The sequence below is a fragment of the Numenius arquata genome, chromosome 9 (genome assembly GCF_964106895.1).
Source record: "Numenius arquata chromosome 9, bNumArq3.hap1.1, whole genome shotgun sequence".
NCBI classification, from domain to species: Eukaryota; Metazoa; Chordata; class Aves; order Charadriiformes; family Scolopacidae; genus Numenius; species Numenius arquata.
In genome coordinates, this window is record NC_133584.1 from 58,685,020 (window position 1) to 58,694,161 (window position 9,142).

A 9,142-nucleotide genomic window follows, 5' to 3' on the forward strand; every position below is an offset into this window, starting at 1 on the left:
CCGGGCAAGGCTTGAAAATGCTGAGACCTGGAATCCCCCATCCCACAGCTGGCTACAAAGTCTATATTTTCACAAATTCAGACACTGGAGTCTTCTGAAAGTGGAGTTTTGCCCAGCATTAGAAGAAAAGGTAGTCCTGTGTCACTCAGCCCAGGACACCAGGGACATAGACAGTGGGATGGAGCGCACCCCCAGCAAGTGCGTGGGTGACACCCAACTGAGTGCTGCTGTTGATGTGGCGGAGGGTCGGGATGCCATCCAGAGGGACCTGGGCAGGAATGAGGAGTGAGCCTGTGCCAGCCTCCTGCGGTTCAACAAGGCCAAGTGCAAGGTCTTGCCCTTGGTCGGGGCAATCGCCAAGCACAAATCTCGGCTGGGGTCTGACGGGATGGAGAGCAGCCCTGTGGAGAGGGACTTGGGGCTACTGGTGGATGAAAAGCTGGACGGGAAGCGGCAAAGTGTGCTGGCAGCCCATCATGGCTGGGCTGCATCCCCAGCAGCGTGGCCAGCAGGGAGAGGGGGGGGATTCTGCCCCTCTGTTCTGCAGAAATGTGAGGTCACTACTACTCGTGGTGGCCAGGATTGCAGGGGTCAGAGCTGCTTTCTGCATGGATCCATGTCAAAGAGTCCTGCGTGGCCCCATCTGTTCTGGCTCCCCCGCCAAAGGGCTGCTTCTCCCAGGGGAAAGGGGACAGGGGAGTCACCCCCCATGATTGCCTGCACCGCTGGCACCGACTCAGCCCTGAGGATGTCTTGGTGCCCTTCAGACCCTGGTGGATCTGAAGCTTTTGCACCACTTTGGAGCCATTCCCTGGTGCCCCCTGGTTCCCCATCCCATGCAGGCACAGAGCAGTTCTGGATAAAAAGCTTTTAATGGAAAAACTGACAACAAAATATTAATTAAAGCTACTAACACATCAACACCCCTCCCTGTGCCTCCCCCCACCCCCCAAACCATCCAGTCCCTGAAACTATCTAAATCCCACCCTCCTGCCCCAACTCTTGCTGCAATTTCTTAACAAGGAGCCATTCTTCAGATTCTCTCGCTGGCCCAGCCTGATGTTCTTCTGGGACATGCTGCCCTGGGGTGCTGTTAGTACTGACCCCAAATCCTTATGTGGGCCCTCAGGCTTCATCCAGATGGTATAGGTGTTGTCTTTGAGGGTGCCCTACTCCATGGGCACATCTGTGCCCAAGGACAGGTCCCGTACAGGGCCGGTGTCCTCCTCCATAGGCACATCTGTACCCAAGGACAGGTCAATTGCCAGGAGCGTGTCCTCCTCCATGGGCACATCTGTGCCCAAGGAGAGGTCCCTTCCGGAGCCGGTGTCCTCCTCCATGGGCACATCTGTGCCCAAGGAGAGGTCCCTTCCGGAGCCGGTGTCCTCCTCCATGGGCACATCTGTGCCCAAGGAGAGGTCCCTTCCGGAGCCGGTGTCCTCCTCCATGGGCACATCTGTGCCCAAGGAGAGGTCCCTTCCGGAGCCGGTGTCCTCCTCCATGGGCACATCTGTGCCCAAGGAGAGGTCCCTTCCGGAGCCGGTGTCCTCCTCCATGGGCACATCTGTGCCCAAGGAGAGGTCACCAGCTTGAAGGGTGCCCACACCCATCAGGATATGATTGCCTGTGTGGCTGCCACTGCCCATAGTTGCCCCTAAGAGGTTGGCTTCGCTGGTCTGTCTGTACTGGGCGTATCCCCCGCCAAGGTTGTTGTAGCTGTGGAGGGATGCTGGCAGTCCTGGTGAGGCTGGGGCCACTGCTTGATTGTCGTAGGGCTGGAGCAGCTGTTGTTGGCCCTGAGGAGCCCATGGGTCTGCCCAGGCCAGTGGGAGCCCGCAGCCCTGGTGTCCCAAGAGGGCAGTGCCTGCTGGAGAAGGACCGCCATGGCCCATCGTGAAGGCAGCTGGAGAAGGCTGCTGGGTGTTTCTCCACTCAGCGTCGGAGATTTTGGCGTTGACCCAGTAGCCGCCACTCAGAGTCATTTGCAGACCTGCATGGGTGAGAGGTAGATGTAGTGTGCTGGAGGTTTGGGGCAGTGACCTGGGGCTGCACATCGGGGAGGTGAAAGAGGAGAGAGGGCCCCATGGTAGTGGGAAATGATCTGTAAATTCTATTTACTGGGCAGGCTTTGCCCAGGCGACAGCAGGTTTGGTCGCTGCGCCTTGCTGAGCCCCCGTGCCACAACTGCCAGGGGACAGGGGTGCTGGGGATGCTGGAGGTGGCATGGGGGGATAGAGGAGACAGGGGAGCCACAGGTGCTGGAGGTGGTGGCAAGGCCAGGAGGGTCGAGGTGCCAGGGCAGATGGGGGTGCCATACCTGGTGGGGGTGCAGGGAATGGCTGCTGCTCCTGCCCAGGCAGTTGGCAGAGGTTGGTTGATGCTGGGGGAGAGACATGAGCAAACGCTGGAGGTGACATCCCCAGCTGGGGTGCGAGGGATGGAGCACCAGGGGACTGAGAAGGGGGAGGGAGAAGCCCAACGGGAGGAAGGGCTGTGAATTTCCCCAAAGTGCGTCCCTGGGCTGCCGGGGTTGGGGTCAGTCCTTACCTCTGGCATCAGAGGTTTTGGGGAAGAGCGATGGCTGGATTATCTGTGGCACTGGGATGGCCCAGGGGCCACAGGGTAGGTGCCACAGGGCGGGCAGTGCCATGGTCAGTTATGGCCGCTGGACCGTCTGTTGCGTTTGGCGGATGAGCGTTGTGTTTGAGCGTCTCCCGGGTAGGAATGTTGGGGCGCCCAGTGTTCTGTCCCCGCCCCCCAACAGCTTTGCCAGCTCTTCCTGGGGAGATGAAGGGTCCAGAAAAGAGTTAAAAGGAGAGTTACAGTCAATGGCTCAATGTCCCAGTGGAAACCAGTACTGAGTGGTGTCCCTCAAGGGTTCGTTCTGGGACCAATATGATTTAATATCTTCCCCAGTTGTCATGGTTTGAGAAAACTCTTAATAGTTCATTGTCGTTTATCCACTTCTTGTGTCACCTGATGAGCCCTCCCCACCCAGAAAGGGGAATTGGGGGAAAGCAAGGGAACACGAAAGTTGAAATAGAAATAGATTTAATAGGATAAGGCTAAATAATTAACAATAATAGTAAAGAGCCAGTATTAATCCCGATACTAATAGAAGATATACAAGAACTATCCTCAGGCCATTCCATCCTCAGGAAGCTGGGCACTCCCAGCAGGGGACAGCAAACGTGGGACCCCGCAAGTGCAATGGCTTCGGGAGGAAGGGAAGGGCTCGGGGGTCCGTCACTGGTTCAAGGAGTTCTCTGGGCCGTTGCCATCAAGGGAGAGAGTACTTCATAGCAAACTTCTCTAATTTATATGGAATGTGATGTGCATGGCATGAAATGATCCCGTTGTCCAGTCTGGGTCAAATGCCCAGGCCTTGCTCCTCCTCGTCCCTGATCCGGGCAAGGCTTAAAAATGCTGAGACCTGGAATCCCCCATCCCACAGCTGGCTACAAAGTCTATATTTTCACAAATTCACACACTGGAGTCTTCTGAAAGTGGAGTTTTCCCCAGCATTAGAAGAAAAGTTAGTCCTGTGTCACTCAGCCCAGGACACCAGGGACATAGACAGTGGGATGGAGTGCACCCCCAGCAAGTGCGTGGGTGACACCCAACTGAGTGCTGCTGTTGATGTGGCGGAGGGACGGGATGCCATCCAGAGGGACCTGGGCAGGAATGAGGAGTGAGCCTGTGCCAGCCTCCTGCGGTTCAACAAGGCCAAGTGCAAGGTCTTGCCCTTGGTCGGGGCAATCGCCAAGCACAAATCTCGGCTGGGGTCTGAAGGGATGGAGAGCAGCCCTGTGGAGAGGGACTTGGGGCTACTGGTGGATGAAAAGCTGGACAGGAAGCGGCAACGTGTGCTGGCAGCCCATCATGGCCGGGCTGCATCCCCAGCAGCGTGGCCAGCAGGGAGAGGGGGGGGATTCTGCCCCTCTGTTCTGCAGAAATGTGAGGTCACTACTACTCGTGGTGGCCAGGATTGCAGGGGTCAGAGCTGCTTTCTGCATGGGTCCATGTCAAAGAGTCCTGCGTGGCCCCATCTGTTCTGGCTCCCCCGCCAAAGGGCTGCTTCTCCCAGGGGAAAGGGGACAGGGGAGTCACCCCCCATGATTGCCTGCACCGCTGGCACCGACTCAGCCCTGAGGATGTCTTGGTGCCCTTCAGACCCTGGTGGATCTGAAGCTTTTGCACCACTTTGGAGCCATTCCCTGGTGCCCCCTGGTTCCCCATCCCATGCAGGCACAGAGCAGTTCTGGATAAAAAGCTTTTAATGGAAAAAGTGACAACAAAATATTAATTAAAGCTACTAACACATCAACACCCCTCCCTGTGACTCCCCCCACCCCCCAAACCATCCAGTCCCTGAAACTATCTAAATCCCACCCTCCTGCCCCAACGCTTGCTGCAATTTCTTAACAAGGAGCCATTCTTCAGATTCTCTTGCTGGCCCAGCCTGATGTTCTTCTGGGACATGCTGCCCTGGGGTGCTGTTAGTACTGACCCCAAATCCTTATGTGGGCCCTCAGGCTTCATCCAGATGGTATAGGTGTTGTCTTTGAGAGTGCCCTACTCCATGGGCACATCTGTGCCCAAGGACAGGTCCCGTACAGGGCCGGTGTCCTCCTCCATAGGCACATCTGTGCCCAAGGACAGGTCAATTGCCAGGAGCGTGTCCTCCTCCATGGGCACATCTGTGCCCAAGGAGAGGTCCCTTCCGGAGCCGGTGTCCTCCTCCATGGGCACATCTGTGCCCAAGGAGAGGTCCCTTCCGGAGCCGGTGTCCTCCTCCATGGGCACATCTGTGCCCAAGGAGAGGTCCCTTCCGGAGCCGGTGTCCTCCTCCATGGGCACATCTGTGCCCAAGGAGAGGTCCCTTCCGGAGCCGGTGTCCTCCTCCATGGGCACATCTGTGCCCAAGGAGAGGTCCCTTCCGGAGCCGGTGTCCTCCTCCATGGGCACATCTGTGCTCAAGGAGAGGTCCCTTCCGGAGCCGGTGTCCTCCTCCATGGGCACATCTGTGCCCAAGGAGAGGTCACCAGCTTGAAGGGTGCCCACACCCATCAGGATATGATTGCCTGTGTGGCTGCCCCTGCCCATAGTTGCCCCTAAGAGGTTGGGTTCGCTGGTCTGTCTGTACTGGGCGTATCCCCCGCCAAGGTGGTTGTAGCTGCGGAGGGATGCTGGCAGTCCTGGTGAGGCTGGGGCCACTGCTTGATTGTCGTAGGGCTGGAGCAGCTGTTGTTGGCCCTGAGGAGCCCATGGGTCTGCCCAGGCCAGTGGGAGCCCGCAGCCCTGGTGTCCCAAGAGGGCAGTGCCTGCTGGAGAAGGACCGCCATGGGCCATTGTGAAGGCAGCTGGAGAAGGCTGCTGGGTGTTTCTCCACTCAGCGTCGGAGATTTTGGCGTTGACCCAGTAGCCGCCACTCAGAGTCATTTGCAGACCTGCATGGGTGAGAGGTAGATGTAGTGTGCTGGAGGTTTGGGGCAGTGACCTGGGGCTGCACATCGGGGAGGTGAATTGGGAGAGATGGCCCCATGACACTGGGAAATGCTCTGTAAATTCTATTTACTGGGCAGGCTTTGCCCAGGCGACAGCAGGTTTGGTCGCTGCGCCTTGCTGAGCCCCCGTGCCACAACTGCCAGGGGACAGGGGTGCTGGGGATGCTGGAGGTGCCATGGGGGGATAGAGGAGACAGGGGAGCCACAGGTGCTGGAGGTGGTGGCAAGGCCAGGAGGGTCGAGGTGCCAGGGCAGATGGGGGTGCCATACCTGGTGGGGGTGCAGGGAATGGCTGCTGCTCCTGCCCAGGCAGTTGGCAGAGGTTGGTTGATGCTGGAAGAGAGACATGAGCAAACGCTGGAGGTGACATCCCCAGCTGGGGTGCGAGGGATGGAGCACCAGGGGACTGAGAAGGGGGAGGGAGAAGCCCAACGGGAGGAAGGGCTGTGAATTTCCCCAAAGTGCGTCCCTGGGCTGCCGGGGTTGGGGTCAGTCCTTACCTCTGGCATCAGAGGTTTTGGGGAAGAGCGATGGCTGGATTATCTGTGGCACTGGGATGGCCCAGGGGCCACAGGGTAGGTGCCACAGGGCGGGCAGTGCCATGGTCAGTTATGGCCGCTGGACCGTCTGTTGCGTTTGGCGGATGAGCGTTGTGTTTGAGCGTCTCCCGGGTAGGAATGTTGGGGCGCCCAGTGTTCTGTCCCCGCCCCCCAACAGCTTTGCCAGCTCTTCCTGGGGAGATGAAGGGTCCAGAAAAGAGTTAAAAGGAGAGTTACAGTCAATGGCTCAATGTCCCAGTGGAAACCAGTACTGAGTGGTGTCCCTCAAGGGTTCGTTCTGGGACCAATATGATTTAATATCTTCCCCAGTTGTCATGGTTTGAGAAAACTCTTAATAGTTCATTGTCGTTTATCCACTTCTTGTGTCACCTGATGAGCCCTCCCCACCCGGAAAGGGGAATTGGGGGAAAGCAAGGGAACACGAAAGTTGAAATAGAAATAGATTTAATAGGATAAGGCTAAATAATTAACAATAATAGTAAAGAGCCAGTATTAATCCCGATACTAATAGAAGATGTACAAGAACTATCCTCAGGCCATTCCATCCTCAGGAAGCTGGGCACTCCCAGCAGGGGACAGCAAACGTGGGACCCCGCAAGTGCAATGGCTTCGGGAGGAAGGGAAGGGCTCGGGGGTCCGTCACTGGTTCAAGGAGTTCTCTGGGCCGTTGCCATCAAGGGAGAGAGTACTTCATAGCAAACTTCTCTAATTTATATGGAATGTGATGTGCATGGCATGAAATGATCCTGTTGTCCAGTCTGGGTCAAACGCCCAGGCCTTGCTCCTCCTCGTCCCTGATCCGGGCAAGGCTTGAAAATGCTGAGACCTGGAATCCCCCATCCCACAGCTGGCTACAAAGTCTATATTTTCACAAATTCAGACACTGGAGTCTTCTGAAAGTGGAGTTTTCCCCAGCGTTAGAAGAAAAGTTAGTCCTGTGTCACTCAGCCCAGGACACCAGGGACATAGACAGTGGGATGGAGTGCACCCCCAGCAAGTGCGTGGGTGACACCCAACTGAGTGCTGCTGTTGATGTGGCGGAGGGACGGGATGCCATCCAGAGGGACCTGGGCAGGAATGAGGAGTGAGCCTGTGCCAGCCTCCTGCGGTTCAACAAGGCCAAGTGCAAGGTCTTGCCCTTGGTCGGGGCAATCGCCAAGCACAAATCTCGGCTGGGGTCTGAAGGGATGGAGAGCAGCCCTGTGGAGAGGGACTTGGGGCTACTGGTGGATGAAAAGCTGGACGGGAAGCGGCAACGTGTGCTGGCAGCCCATCATGGCTGGGCTGCATCCCCAGCAGCGTGGCCAGCAGGGAGAGGGGGGGGATTCTGCCCCTCTGCTCTGCTCTGGGGAGACCCCCCCCAGTGCTGCCTCCAGCTCTGGGGCCTCAGCACAGGAGAGACATGGACCTGCTGGAGCGGGGCCAGAGGAGGCCACGGAGATGCTGGGAGGGCTGGAGCCCCTCTGCTGGGAGGACAGGCTGAGAGAGTTGGGGGGGTTCAGCCTGGAGAAGAGGAGGCTCTTGGTAGACCGTCAAGCCCCTTCCAGTGTCTGAAGGAGGCCTACAGAAAAGTTGGGGAGGGACTCTGGATCAGGGATGGGAGCCATAGGACGAGGGGGAAGGGTTTTAAACTGAAAGCGGGGAGATTTAGATTTGATGTTAGGAAGAACTTCTTTGCTGTGAGGGTGGTGAGACCCTGGCCCAGGTTGCCCAGAGAAGCTGTGGCTGCCCCATCCCTGGAGGGGTTCTAGGCCAGGTTGGATGGGGCTTTGAGCAACGTAGTCTGGTGGGAGGTGTCCCTGCCCATGGCAGGGGGGTTGGAACTGGATGTTTCTTAAGGTCCCTTCCAACCCACACCATTCCATGTTTTTATGGTTTTGTTATAAAGATGCATGGGACACTAATAATATCAAGAAAATTAACTTTTTGTGCAAAGCTTTTAATCTTTTCCATCTCAAGAGTTTTTTCACTTTCCATTTTCCACCTGGGAATTGTCTGGGCAATGAAAAGGGAACTCTGGTTTGTTTTGTCCTCATTTTGGGAAAATCCTTTTTTGTCGTGGAATTATCCAGGTGCTCACCAAAGACAAACCGACAGGTCTCTGCGCTCTCGGATTATCTTTAGGGCTGGCCATCCGAAACACACAGACAGCTCGATGCCAAAGTTGGATGCAATTATTCTGAGTGAGTGAGAACAATTACTCGGGTACAAATTGTGCCCAAAACTTTCCCCAGAAATCATTACTACCCGTGTGGGAAGGGCAGGATATCTGATATCATCTGCATTTGGCTTTTTCAGAAGTTGTAAGAGGGGGAAAAACCCCAACCTTTTTCACAGACTCAAAAAATATTAAATTCTAAAGAAAACTTTGGCCACTTCATAGGGGTCTGATAAATCTTTCATATGTTGAAGTGCCATGACCTAATAAATCAGATGGAAACGTGGATGTTTTTGAGAGTTTAGCTCTGGATACGATTTAACACTTGGGGATCTCTGAGATCTCTCAGTGAGGAGGGAGAGAAACAGAGAGAAGGAGAATTTGGTGGCAGGGAAGAGAAACCCTTGTGGTTATAAAGGTTTTCCATTAGGCAGCAGCATGAAAGAAAGGAGCATTAATGAAATGATTTTGACCCTCACCTGGTTTTAAGTGGAAAGATAATTAAACAGACATTTATACAATGACTGCAGTTTGTAACAGGGACAAGTATGGTTTCTCTGGAGCCCACAAGAAAGGATTATGGCCCCATTCAAGTGAAGAGGGCTCTTCTTCTGAGGAACCTGATCTAGTTGAAGATGTCCCTGTTCATTGCAAGGGGGTTGCACTAGATGGCTTTTAAAGGTCCCTTCCAACCCAAACCATTCCATTCCACTCCAGCTCTTTGTGAAAGGGCAAATGAGGATAACATAAGCTGATAAATTCTTTATGAACTTTTTTTTTTTTTTTTTTTTTTTATCCTTTAAAAGCTGTGGTGCTTTAAAAGTGTGCTTTTCCATAGAATATGAGTCAGGTTCTTTGTGTCCCAGGAGGTGCGTATGCTGGGGTAATTCTTCATGACTTAAAAGCTGGGTTCTTGG